Consider the following 15,307-nt stretch of genomic DNA (forward strand, 5'->3'; position numbering starts at 1 on the left):
AACTAATTAACTAGGAATGAGTCAGAGAACCTGAGAATGAAAAAGCTGTTGTAAAACAATTCTAGTGTTGCATAAGTTTTCTTTCAATAATAATAACAATACCTAAAAATAAAAATAAGATCTTTGGAAATTGTGGTTATAGAATAGAGGTTAAACTTGGCATTCCTCTGTCACCTATTAATCCCAGGTTATTTCCCCCATTATCTTATAGTTGTAACTTATTTTTCACAGTCTTCATTTCTTTTCTTATTTTTTCTTCTTTCTTTTTTTCTTTTTATTCTCCTTTTTTTTTTTTTTAAGGATCAGTCCAGAGAATTAAAACTCTTTTGTTTTCAATGTCCAAACATCAAACAATATCCTGGGAAAGCCAGCAGAAGTCCTTGTCATAGCCTTGTCTCTTGAGCACACTGCATGTGACATTTCCATGGGGAGAGCATTCAGCTCCTACAGGGTCACATTCCCTTTTCCCGTGGTCTATCCCTAAAACTCAAATATCTCTTGGAGTTGTCTTCCCTGACTGCATCAGTTTTGTTGTTTTTGTTGCCCAAGATAAGGATTGGCACATTAGATGTTGTTTCATTGTCATTAAAGCATTTAGCTCAAATCTGGTTTCCATGAGTAGAAGATGATCTACTGAATCTGCCAGAAAGACAATATCATTAATTGCTGGGAGATAATTTTTCCAAACCCAACTTGCTTGCTCCTCTGCCCACCAAGGTCAAAAGTTGTAAAAGTCATTTCTGGCAATTGTCAGCTCTTCTGATGTCAGATCTAATGTTGAAATATGTTGACCCAGTTGGTCATCATTGAATATGTGTAGAAGAGTGGTTTTTCCTGCATTGTCCAAACCCAAGAATATAAGTTTTCCAGATTTCTTGTAAAGTACTAGACCTGGAGCACACAATTGATCCACTCAAAGACATTATTAATACTATGGCTAAGGGGTTCCTCTGGCAGCTGAGGAAGGCTTAGACACTTCCTCAAGCATAGAGTCCAACAGCAACCCCCCAGGACTCCCAACTATTTCTCTTTTCTTATTTTTCTAACCATCGTGTTTTCCCTTGACAACCATTGAACAGATAATCCATCCAAGATCATATTCACTCAGTTTGAATGATCTTTTCCTCTGGTGTTAGTCATTCCATTTTATGGTTATACCCTTAATTTTGATTCATTACTTGCACCTTCTCAGAGATCTTGGTTATTGCACAGTAATTGAAACGAGGCTGTCCTCTACGATGTTGTTTTCTACGGAACTGATTTTTACACACAGAGACATATTTTTTCTAAATGTTGATTAACTTTCAACTCCCTTCATCTGCTTAAGGAATAAAAGTGAATAAACTACTTGAATGTTTGCTGAACACATTCATCATTTTTATATATAAAATAATAAATGAGGGATGCCTGGGTGGCTTAGTGGTTGAGTGTTTGCCTTTGGCTCAGGGCTTGATCCCAGAGTCCGGGATCAGTCTCAATTGGGCTTCCTTCATGGAGCCTGCATCTCCCTCTGCCTGTGTCTCTGCCTCTCTCCCTGTGTCTCTCATGAATAAATAAATAAAATCTTAAAAAAATAAATGAGAATTATTAAAATAATCGTATGTCATTAATTTGAATATAACATACATTTAAAAAAATCTGACATAGGACTAAGGTTCTGCATACATTCAGATTTGGAAAGACTTAAATTTACTCCATCAGATGTCTCCCTTTGTTCATCCTATGTAGGATTTTCCTCTTTCTTTGCTAAAGATTTGTGTATCCAGGTCTCTCTATGCTGCTTAAAAAAAAAAAAAAAACTGATAAAAAAGCAGAGATATGCACATTTGCTGCTGTTGACACTTTGTTGTGTATCTCATTCTAATTTCCTGCCATCAACTCCCAAAGTGATCTATATCTTGGCAATTCTCTGAGACAATCTGCTCAAAGTACCATCTACAGTTTTAAAGATAAAGTCATTATTTTTACATCCGAATAACAACAACAAATGACCTTTACACTTTTACTAAAACAATGTCTGATGATTACTGATAAGTTTTCAGTCAAGCCTACAGCAAAAAACCCTGATTCATGTTATAAAAGACTCGCTGCTTTGTTAATGCCATCAAATAAGGCAATGAATAGGCAAATTAACACTATTATTTAATATGCCACTGGAATCAGTACTACAATAGCCCAGAAAGTTATGAAACATATTTCAGGACTCATTGCAGTCATCTCACTCCATCCAAACAATAATCCTTTCCTCCTATTTCTGAGTGCCAGGGAGCAATTGCCCTTTTAGATCTGGAGAGGACTTGGGTAGTATAAGATAAATTAGATTCTTGGTTTGGTTTATTGACTTCTTTTTTTCCTCTTGTCAGTATCCCACTTATGCTCTTTCCTATTGTGCACGCTTTTTCCTTCCTCTCCAAGAGCTGACCTCAGAAGACAGAAAAGAACAGGCTTTGTTGTAAGCTAATTAGAGAGGGTAGATTCCTAGGAAACTTGCTACAAGCATCACAGTAACTCTTGAAGAACTTTATATGTAACAAATATTTACCAAATACTTTATTATGTGCAGGGCTCTGTACGAAGTTCAATGTTGTTTTTTTGTTCTTTTTGGAAATATGTCCAAAAGCTTGAGATGGTTACATTAAGTATGTCATATAACCTTAATAAATCTTATTCAAAAATCCTAGAAAACTATGTATTGGGCAGGTAAAAGACCGATATTTGATACTTAATATGGGAGCTGACTTCTTCTCTGTTTTCTTACTTAAAAAATACACACACACACACACACACACACACACTTCCATATATGCTCACTATACTCAGTTCTCAATGTCTTGACTTTCATTCCTAATTTATCAAATGAAAACTTGAATCATCAATTTGAAAATGTAATAGTGTACAATAACATGTAAATTTCAGGATGTTTTCTCTTTATATTTAAAAGAGAATAAAAAATAATAAAAAAATAGAATAAAATTCAATTATGTTTTAGGGAGTTGTTTATTTGGTTTTCGTTGGTTTAAATAATCTAATGGAAAATAACCTTGGAATTGAAAAAAAAGGAAGCAAATTCTTATTTATTAGGAAATACAAACTTTACTGGGCTCTTAAACCAAACTATCATATATATTATTAGATGTTAGCTTTATAATAACCTCTCAAGGTTATTATAAAGGTTTACGGAATAAGGTTTTATTATAGGTTTACGGAAAAAACCTTGAAAGATAACAGTAAGTTGAGATTCTAGTGCGGTCTCTCTGATACTACACACACACACATACACACGCACACACACTCCCCCAATGCACCTACAAAATACAAGGTAATATAATTAAATTATATAAATTGAAGTGTTATAACCTGATTTTGATATGTGATTATGGCCCAATGTTACAAAATCATTATTCCATTCCCCTTTATGTATTTATTTAATGATAGGGAGGAGGGCTTATTATGAGCTGAATTGCATTAGCACCTCCTCAAATGTATATGTTGAAATCTTAGCCCGTAGTGCTTCATAAGGTGAGTATATTTGGAGATAAGGTATTTAATTAAGTTAAAATTCTGGCACTTTACCAAGTTGAGAAGAAAAAAATTTTTGGCAGGAATTTATTTTTATTTCCCAAGTAGTCCATTGAGGATATGCTCATTTTAAAGCAATATTATAGATCTTGTGCTTTCATATATTGTGTTTTTTTCATATATTGTGTCTGAATATTATTAACTTTGTTAATATCTTGTTATGTGAAGATATAAAATAAATAAACTATATTAATCATCTATGGGAAATCAATGATTATCGAGGTTCCCTGGAAGAGTTTTGAATAGTTATATCAATTTTCTAGAGGACAACTTAATTTTATAAATGATTTTTAAAGTTTTTGTTCAAATAATCTAACCGTATTTATTTTACCATAAACACATCAATGTTTTATGTTACAATGTATAAGAGTTTTTGATCTGATTGCATGTATATAATACCTATACTTCCAAGTTTGCTGGGGGAAAAATGAGGTTGATAAACTCAATTGCCTATAAAGAGGCTAGTTACGTATTCATCTAATTTTGTGGAGCAATCATTGAGGATTGTAGAAAACTGGAAAAACTGGAAATTGATCAACATACGTAAAGATATTTAGAGACACTTTTGTTTGGCATAGCTGGTCAAAATGAACATTATCATGATATGATCAAAGATATGTGAAGTCTAAATAAGGCCCAATGGTAATATACTTAGTGTCTTCACATAAATTAAGCATTCATAATTCTCTATATTTTCAATATGCACAGCAATAAAATATGTATTTGAAATTCACTCTTTCTGATTTTATTTTCAATATGCTCCTGACAGATCTTATTTCCAGTATGATTAATATAAGTAATTCAGTTGGCAATGCCTGTATATCAGGAAATTATGAAATTAAATTGAGAATATATGCTATTCTATTATGGTAAAATACAAAACATCAGGGAACGGATATTCACATGGTGAATTAAAGTAGTAGAGATAGATAAATTTTACAAGATTTTTAGTTCAGATAACTGTGGCTAACACTTCATACAATGCATGTGTTTCCTTTAATCCATAAACTAAATGTAGAATGTAAACCATTATCTCATTGACTATGTTTAATTTGTCTTAACTCATTATTCTACATTTTATGTGATAACACAACCCAGCAGTAGCGACCATTTGACCTTCTGAGACTATAGTATTGTGCTGTCTGACTAAAAGTAGTAATAGACATTCCCTTTCTCTGGATCACTAATCTGATGATGCATTTTTAATTTCATTCATCCTATTAATATAATGGAGAAATGAAGCTGGTTCTCTGCCTGCAAATAAAATGACATTTAACGTTATGAAGAAATGTAAATAATAAGATTCTGAAATATAACTTGGAAGGTCTCCAAAAAGCTTGACCTTTCTAGGCTTAATGTATAAACAAACACCATGAGATTTTATTCTAAAATAATCTTATATAAGAAAATCTCAGTGCACAAAATAATGATAAAATTAATAAATCCCAAATTTCTTAACCAAATGAATGAATAACAGTTTAACTGGACTATTCTTTTTTTGTTTTGTTTTGTTTCCTAATCTCACTTTAAAGGTCAAAGCTAACTCAGCTTAATGGTTCAATCTTTTAGGGACATACAGAATGACAAAGTAATATTAATAGGGAGACAAAGTTGTAGGAATCATACCTATAAGAGTGATGTAGTGAATGGGATAATTCATTTACCAAAATTTATGCCATTCTCAAACTTGTATAAATGGAAAGTAATAAAATAACGTTCGGTGGACAAACTGTTACTATTTAAGAAGAATTTTCACAATTCCACTAAAAGAAAGATGGTGAAATGTTTTGATCAAATTTAGCTTGTAGTAGCATTTAATTGCGTTGCTCTTTCCTTTCATATGTGACTTTTTTACTGGGTTCAAATGTGGACCTAAATACTAAAAGAGAAAAAAAAGGAAATATTCTATAGTAAGTATAATGCACCACACATAATATATGTGACAAAAATCTATGTAAATAGAAGCTTCTTTCTTCTAGAGTCATTTCTAACATGAATGTAATCATAGGATTAATGAAATGCACAAATAAAATAATATCAAATATGGCTTTATATCTCTCAGAATTTAAAAATATTTAGTGCATATTTCAAATCTGTAATGTACTTAACTATGCCTTTCCTTTCCTTTTTTTTTTTTTTCATGATATAAAAATGAGGCATCCAGACATTTGGAAGCCTGTGTAATGCCATACAGCTGACGCAGGTGCAAGCTCAGATTCACTAACTTGAAATATATGTACTATCAGCACCAAACTGTCATTTGAAAAACAAACAAACAAACAAACAAACAAAAAACTGTCATTTTCATGATGTTCATACCTCATTTTCCTAAATTCCTCATTACCTCTCTGGTCTGTCCATTTTGGTTTCCTTGTAAACTCTCCTCATTTTATTTGATTTCTTTCAGTCTTTCAAAGGTGGCGTGCCCATAAATCTTTCCCCATGCCCCACCTTTTTACCCACAATCCTATAGTTAGTCCTGGGAGATTCTCATCTATTTTAAATGACTCTTGGTATCATTTTAATGTGGAGATAGTTCTAACTTATATCTTAACCTAGATCTTCTCCTTAATGTGTCTACCTAGCAGTGATTATTATAGTATTGCTGATATAGGAAGATAAATATACAGAAATACATACACATATATATAGGTAAATGTGTATATGTATATTTGTTGTATATTTAGATGTGTGTGTATTTATATACCTGAGTATGTCCGTGAAGTACATACAAATATATATTTTCTATCTGGCCTATGCTTACTATTTCCTGAAACGATTTGTTCAAGAATGTCAAATCGGTTATTTATAACAATTAGTAGTCATATCACAGAAACAATAAAAAGCTCACAATCTTGAAAATTATCTGAGGGTGCAAGTTTTTTTAATTAATCTTTCTTGCTTCATTGCATTTAACTTCTACACCTTCCATTTTTAGGCATCATGAGACAGTTCACAGTAACTCTATTTACAAACTATATAAAATCATAATAGAAGAAAATGAGTCATGGAAATAAGTACACGTTATTCAGGATGGTAATAACTATCAAATATTATGCAAAATGCAGCATGTGTTTTCAATCATCTGATTCTATACAAAGACACCTTTTTTGATGAAGTCATCTGTGAACAGCAATTTGCTGAAACAAGGCATAAAAATGTCCTGAGAATTCACACACCTACCAAAATTCCTAATAGTACTAAGAATTAGGCTATGGGATAATATCCCAAAGGATACTTAGAGGAAGCCTCATTGCTTTAGTCATTTAAAACTAGGTTGGACAAATCATGGGGGAATATAACTGAGGAAATAATGCTCTACATTTCTTGAAGATGGGCACAGTGATTTAATGGCTTTTTTTTAATTTTGAAATTCCATAATAATATGAATATGAAGCTTTCAATTCATTTTTATGTTCAGTTTCTGCAACTCTAGGGTTCACTCTGTAAATTATTATTTGTGGACATTTTAAGGAATGGAAATATTCTGAAGCTTTGTTGATAATTCTAAGAATGCTATTTGTAGTATCAGTTTATTTCATGGATTACTGATAATACCTATGCTCCCAATGTTTTTACCACATTAACATCATAAATTTGTGACATAGAGTGAAAGAAGGAGTCTATTTGGATATCAATTTGTCATATTTAGAGTTGTCTTTATTGTTTAAATCTCAGCTTTTGCAATGGAGAAAGAATGCAATGTAAGAGTATGCTTATCCTAAGTAAAGGAAATTATTTAAGGAGTACCTGAATTTATTAACCTTTCATTTGATGGCTAGAGGAAGGAAAGAGAAGCAGTAACAATTAAAATACACTAAAGTCTAGGATGGAATCATTTATTATTATTATTATTATTATTATTATTATTATTATTATTATTTAAGCACCAGGTGAGGGGATTTACTTAACTAGTTAACTAGAAACAAAAAAGGAAGAGGGAGGGAACATTCTTTAGGGAAAACAAATATGTACTTAGTCCCAATAATCATAAAATCATGGTGTCGGTATTTTTTTGAAAGATTTTATTTATTTATTCATGAGAGACACGGAGAGAGAGAGAGAGGCAAAGACACAGGCAGAGGGAGAAGCAGGCTCCATGCAGGGAGCCCGATGTGGAACTCGATCCCAGGATCCCAGGATCACACCCTGGGCCGAAGAAAGGTGAACTCAACTGCTGAGCCACCAAGGCATCCCTGTGTCAATATTTTTGATGAAATTTTTCTAGTCTTTTTTCTAAGTGAATATGATATAAATATTATATAAATGTTTACTATATTGAAGATATTAAAGAGAAATAATCTTTTATTATTTTTTCAGCTAGAATAATATTTTCTTAAGGTAAAAACACTACTTAGGCTACGCATTACGATGGAAATGGTATTTTAACATCAGCTAGATGTGGCCCAAAACACTTTCTTTGATTCTAATTACCTAAGAGAATGTACTTGCTAGTGGAATTCTGGATTCTGGAAACAAATTAGTTTTATTCAGAAACACAGTACATTTTCTGCTATATACTTTTCTCTGCCTTTCTCATTCTCCTTCTCCTTGGCAGGTTAAGTGTAACAAGTTACCTTTTATTCCCTTGAGGAGGACTCTATTCTTTTCACTTTTTCTCAAATTTATTAGGTTAGATATATGTTATCATTCTTTCTCTTGTCTTACCTATTTTATTTTATGGTACATAGAGTTGGATCCTATTAAGACCTAGGCCCTTTTGAATTATCATGGAATTAATTTTATCCTTATCAGTGTTGTTTTTTTTCTGAAGGATTTCAAACAATTTTTACAACTCACCACTTTCGAAAGCTTATATAATATATACTCCAGTCTTGTTTTAGAAAACATTTAATGCTTTAGCACCTGTATTTGACTTTTAATAATCACACTTGATTTTCATTCCTTATGTACAGTTCTCTTAAAAACTACTGAACCAGTCTTGAGAAAGGGAACATTGATATTTATACATACATATATGAAGAAATCTTTACTTTTTAGGAATACTTTAATTATCACTAGGAATTTGGAGACTGAACACTATGTATTAATTTAGTCAACAACACAGGCACTATTTATTAGCTTCAGATTAAATATGGAGTAGAGCATGCGTGGAGTGAAAAATCTCTGAATAACTTAGGATTGCTTATTAGGAATTTCAGGCCACAAAGTAAAATTTCTGTAATGTTTTCAGATAATTATACCTGGTAAAATGGGAGTGCATCCACTTCATTAACTTCATAGTATGAGGATTCTAAAAGATTATTCAGACTGGTAGAGGAAATCTTTTTATTTGATATATAATTGTAAAAGTGCTAGAGGTATTCCACTCTGATCATTTCCCCTGATTCTGTTTAATGGGTTTGCAGATTAGGATTCGCTGTGTCTCAAGAATTCATGCTTGGGGAATGCAAAATCCAGGCAGTACTTTAATAAAAGATGGCCCATCTGCCTATGATATAACTGGAAAACCTATAAATTTTTGGTTGTACATAGACATTCTACTGCCAATTTTACCTAATTTTTAAAAATATTTTATTTATTTATTCATGAGAGAGAGAGAGAGAGAGAGAGAGAGAGAGAGAGGCAGAGACACAGGCAGAAGGAGAAGAAGGCTCCATGCAGGAAGTCCGACTGTGGGACTTGATCCCAGGTCTCCAGGATCCAGCTATGAGCCAAAGGCAGATGCTGCACTACTAAGCCACCCAGGAATTCCTTACCTGATTTCTTTCACCCCGTTGTACCTAATTGCATTCTGGTCACTTTGGATAGTCTCCTACTACTGTGACCAAACTTTGCTACTACATGGGCCATGTGGAGGCAGCCAAGATGGGCCACTTTGGCATGAACATTGCTTCGAATTAAAAGCAATAAAAACTCAGCAGATTCAAGAAAAAATCTTTATCTCCCCCTTAACTGCCTTCTGTGCCAGGAAGAGAGCTATCCACAGAGATATCACTTTACCTATGATATTTATTTATTTATTTAGAACACATGCAGGGAGGGGCAGACGGAGAAGAGGAGAGAGAGAATCTTAAGCAGAGATTGAGACCAAGGCCAGGCCCCATCTCACAACCTTGAGATAATGACCTGAGCCAAATTCAAGAGCCAGAGGCTTAACTGACTAAGCTATCCATGTGCACCTATCTCCACCTTGTGTCCTTCGATTGCTACCTCTCTCCATAGCTCATATGAGCATCATGTTACCTCACTATCTTTGGAAGTTCATGTCTATATTGATTCTCCTATTTTCTCCTGTTAATCAATCTCATACCAATTTGATTCTTAGTTCAGCTGGGAGGACCTCAAAGGGAAGAGAAAATTCTTCCTTCCTGAAACTACCCTGGAGCCTTAAATCTCTACCTGTGAGGATGTGAATTATATGCACCTGAGGTTCCTAGAAAGAGCATTACATCTGGCTCAACTGGAGCAGGAATTACTGTATAGAAGGTTAACCAAATACATGGTGCAGAAAAAGGAGATGGAAGTCCCCTCTCATAGAATACAAAAAATTCTGTTTTATGTCATGTCATTCCTCTCAATCTACTCTTCAAATATCTACATTTAACAAAATAAAATGTGTAATACTAATTAATTTTATTTAGTCTGCATTATTGCTATTCTTACATAGAGCAGGTTAAGAAAACACTATGAATATTCAAACTTTTGCAAACTCTATCTTAAATGTAAAGACATTGGAATCAATTAGAAGTCAAGCCTTTAGCCACTGCATATTTGATTAAAATTCCTAAAGGTTATCCTGTAGGTTATTTCTTTTATACACAAACATCCCCACATTTCTTTCACACACATAGATAGATAGATAGATAGATAGATAGATAGATAGATAGATAGATTAGAGCTCCATCTTCTAGGCTAGAATGAAAGAAAAGTAATTTTTCCTAGAAAATGTTTTTTACTCTTGCCTGTACATTCAGGAACAGAAAGAATATGGAAGCAATCTATATGAAAAATCAGAGGAGGTAATAATCAGAGATTGTAAATGATATGAACAGGGTTGACTGTCAAGGATATATTTTGATCATTACAAGCTGCAGATCAACAGTACTGCTCAGTGGGGGGCCTGGGTGGCTCAGTAGATTGAGCTGTGGACTCTTGTTTTCTGCTTAGGTCAGGATTTTATGGGTTGTGAGATCTAGCCCTGCCTCCACCTCCGACTCTGTGCCAGCAGGGAGTCTGGAAGAACTCTTTCTCTCCCCCCCGCCCCCACTAGAGAGCATGCATGCATGTGCACACTCTCTCTTTCAAAATTAATAAATACATTTTTAAAAAAGAAAAAGTAGTGTTCATCAAGTCATGCTCTTTTTCTGATCTTTGTAAAAGTGAAATATAAAATACCCACTATATATCAATATAATATTTAAAGGCACCCTATTATCACTTAAAGTAGGAGATTTCTAAATGCATAAGTTTTAGAGGCAGGATAATTTGATAAGATGTAAAGTTACTATAATGATTAATATAAATATTTATCTCAGCTGCTTTTGGAAATAGAAACATTTTAGATGTTGCCAAATCACTATCCAAAAAGTTTTCAATGATTTGTCCACATACAGAGTGAATATATGAGAGTATCCTTTCTTCATATGATGTGTTCTTTTTAAAAAGATAACTTTAAAACTGCTTTTCAATAATGTAAATGGAAAATAGTACTTTATGATTCATAGAGGAGGTAAGTATTACTGCATGTAGTTACTGGCTTTGGTATCTATTTTCCTTTTGTTCTGTTTGTTCTTATGTTTTACATGTCAAGAAAATTTTCTTAATATAAATTTTTATTTGCACATTAAGAACTTTGCTTTTAGGGGCGCCTGGATGACTCAGTCAGTTAAGTGTCTGCCTTTGGCTCAGGTGATGATCCCAAGGTTTTGGGAATGAGCCCCACGTCAGGCTCCCTGCACAGTGAGGAGTCTTCTTCTCCCTCTCCCTCTGCCTGCCTCCTCTCTCTCTCTCTCTCTCAATCTCTCTGTCAAACAAAAAAATCTTAAAAAAAAAATAAAAAGAACTTTGCTTTTGGTTAACATAATCAACATTTTCCAGCTTATCTTCTTTTGTCTAAATTTGTGCTATTATTCTGACATACTAACACTTATCTCGACATTTAATTATTCTTGAAGCATAAGAAAACTCATAACTCTTTTATTGAATGTCTGAAGTTGGTAGACGCATGAGGGAACATCTGTATAATTCTCAAGCACTGTGTTCCAGCCCAGCATGTAGCCTTCAATACTTCCTGAATTCTCAAATAGACCCCAGATGGCTTCCAAACATATACAGGTATTTAAAAACCTCACTTAAGTGATTACTAGGTATAGTCTAACCAAAATTAAATTTTTCAATTGCATTCATTTTCTTTTTCTACACACAGCTTTACCCGCAATTCAAACAAGATCTTTATCCATTGTTTGTTGAAGAAAAGTAAAGGGAAATAGACCTTATCCTTCACCTTTCTCATTCCACAGCAACCCCTGTTGTACTAGATGCTACTTCTAACTCTTCTAGGGTTGAATTTTCAAAGGATATGATAAAAATTCTTTTGACAGATTCTGTTGGAATCTGGCAATGATGTCTTCTATGTGGATGATACCCACACGTCTGTGGTCTTTCATTGCCAGCTTGAATGCACACTAATGGCGGCCACTCATAGTTAACATTGACCCAGACCCCCTTAACATTTCACTCCATGTGACGAACCCTACCCACCCACCACCCACCACCCCCACAACCTGATAGTATTAGATGAGACTTCTGGGATATAATTAAGTTGAGGTTGAGAATGGAACTCTCATAAGTTTGATTAGTATTCCTGTGAATCAGGAGAGAGCTTGCATTCTCTTTCTGCCCTCTGCCCTACAAAGATGGATGGATATGAGAGAAAACAGTCTGCAGCTCAAAAGACAACTCTCAACAGAACCCAAGTGTGCTTGCACTGGTTCTTGCATGTCCAGCTTCCAGAACTTTGAGAAATAAATTTCTGTTGCTTTCAAGCCATCCTGTTTATGGCTGAGCCCGAATGAAGATACCCATCATTCCCTTCAAAGACACCAGCTTACTTTCATCCTTCATTGGCAATTTTTTACATATTGGCTGGGAGTGAATAATGGATTAAAAGGGGAAACAAAAACCCAAAACGTTAATTGTGTCTACTTCTCAGCAAGTGGCATATAGAATACTCTTACAATTTGTGCAGGTATGTGAGTCATATTCAGAGAGTATTCTCTTTTGTTTTTTTTCATACTTCAACTCACTTTAATGTTAATTATAGTCCATTAGAAGCAAGATGGCTTTTAAAAGGGCCAGAAAGAAAGAAACTTACTTTTATAAAGAGACAAAAATTAGATGGAGAGTAGACTTTTCAAAAACAATGGAATCCAGAAGACAGGAAAAGAATATCTTCAGCGAACTAAGAGGAAATAACTCTCAACCTAGAACTGGTAAAGACACTGGTAAAGGATGTTCTCTCTTTCTAAATGTTTATTTTAATCCCAATTAGTTGACATGCACTGTTATGTTAGTTTCAGGTGTACAGTTTAGTAATTCAGCAATTCCATACATCCTCTGATGCTGACCACAGATACTGTTCTCTGTAATATTGTGTTTTCCTAGCCAAGCATAGGAGTGACTAATGTTTTTCACTCTCTTATAATAAAAGTTTAAACATTTTCATATAGCATTTGTATAATTTCGCAAAGTTTATTCCTGGATGCTTTATTTTTATTTGATATCTCTAAGAATATTTACCATTTCTGATTTGCTAATTATATCCTATATAAAAGCTTTAATTGAAGCTAATTATCTCTCCTTTTGTCAGAATGCAATTGGAATCTCTTATCATTAATATTTTTGCTTTAAAATTTATTTGATTTTGACAAACAACATATTTCATGAGCTTGAAAAATAGAATTGCATTTCTTATTATTAAAGATCGTTTTTTTTTTAAAAGATAGGTTTGATTTATATATACTTGATCAATTTCAGCCATTTGACTTGCCATGGGTTAAAAAAATGGGTCAGAATGACTAAGAATTTATTTCTTTTAATATCTCCATATGGTTTCTGTATATTTACATTTTCATTTTTTAAGTGTATAAATTATGTGACATAAGAGCTCTTTTACTCTTTGGATCATCCTCTTAGTTTAAATATTTCTGAAACACTTTCTCTTAGATGCATCTCTGCCATGAATATATATGGATGAGCTATGTATTTAGCTAATCTCTAAGTCATCTTTTTCTCTGCAAATTTAAATTTATCCCATTTATATTGGGAAGAACAGCAAATATATTTAGTTTTGAGCATATTTTTATGTGAATTTCTATTTTAATGCCCTGGGGTTTTCTACTTCATGGTCTATAAATTACTTTTTCTCTATGAGTAATGTTTGTACTTAATATTTAATAATAGACTTCAAAGTTAGTACAACATATCCATATTTGTGCAACATGCAGCCATGTTCACTATTTATTCCCAAATTGAGACTAGATCTATTGGCTTTTGTTTAAAATAATATAAAATTGATAAACTTCTGTTTTTCCTTTTATGTCCTGACTTTATTTTGTTTTTACTTTAATTTTCCTGTTTTAGAGTGATAATTAACAAACATCCATAGGAAATCAAAATAAATTTTTACAAACATGTTTTTTTAACTTAATATTGTTTTTTAATGTAAATTCATTCAAAGAAGGTAAGATTAGTACCACATTTCATAGCCTCATTTGAGTTCTCCAGCATCTCCCTACCCTTCTTTCTTACTTTTGCTTTCATTTCTTTTTGTTATAACATTAAATTTTTGACATTTTTTCCTATGATAAATGTTTCTCTCAGTTATTTAACCTTGGTTCTCTCTGTTAATGTGCTCAGCACCAAGTGGTTTATTCTGAGTACCTTTGGAGATATTAGCTAGATTTTATTATCATGCAGATCTTTTTTTGTTTTGTTTTTTATTTTTAAATATTTTATTATTTATTAATGAGAGACACAAAGAGAGAGAGAGAGAGAGATGCAGAGACACAGGCAGAAGGAGAAGCAGGCTCCACACAGGGAGGCAGACGTGGGACTCGAACCCTGGGTCTCCAGGATCAGGCCCTTGGCTGAAGGCACTAACTACTGGGTCACCGGGGCTGCCCAGATTTCTTTGTTTGTAAAGAAACATTCACTGTTGCTCTATTACCTAGGTTCTTGAAAATTTTGAGAGTATCAATAAAAATTGCTTGGATACAAATTTCTTCACTTACACTTTTTTTGCCTTGTGAATTAAATTTGTTCCAATTCTCTTGACATTGTGAGACCAGCCTGATTACTGATTCTTCCCTCTTACTCACCAACAGCACCAGCATGACCACATCACTGACCACACACAAATCCACACAAACACATTCTGTGCATGTGGTTGATTATTTCATAACTATTCACTTACTTCCAATCTTAGTAACTTCAATAGGATATTACTCCATTTTTATATTTCTGTATTAAATTGTATGAAATATGATTACCCTTTCAGTTTAGATTCCCGGTGTTTATTTATAACCTTATATATTTCCCTCCTCTCTGTCAGTTTTTTAAGGATAATTTTACTCTTAATTTGGGTCATACTGGGATGCCTGGGTGGCTCAGCTGTTGAGTGTCTGCCTTCGGCTCAGGGCATGATCCCAAAGTTCCCAGATCAGGTCCCACATTGGGTTCCCTGCGTGGAGCCTGCTTCTCCCTC

The 15,307-nt window shown here is 33.5% G+C and overlaps 1 pseudogene; it reads right to left on the minus strand.

Moving 5' to 3' along the window:
* Positions 1-346: 346 nt before the first annotated feature.
* Positions 347-15,307, minus strand: part of LOC112925089 (small COPII coat GTPase SAR1A-like) — a 105,127-nt pseudogene continuing 90,166 nt past the window's right edge.

The sequence above is a fragment of the Vulpes vulpes genome, chromosome 4, assembly GCF_048418805.1.
Source record: "Vulpes vulpes isolate BD-2025 chromosome 4, VulVul3, whole genome shotgun sequence".
In the NCBI taxonomy this organism is placed as follows: domain Eukaryota; kingdom Metazoa; phylum Chordata; class Mammalia; order Carnivora; family Canidae; genus Vulpes; species Vulpes vulpes.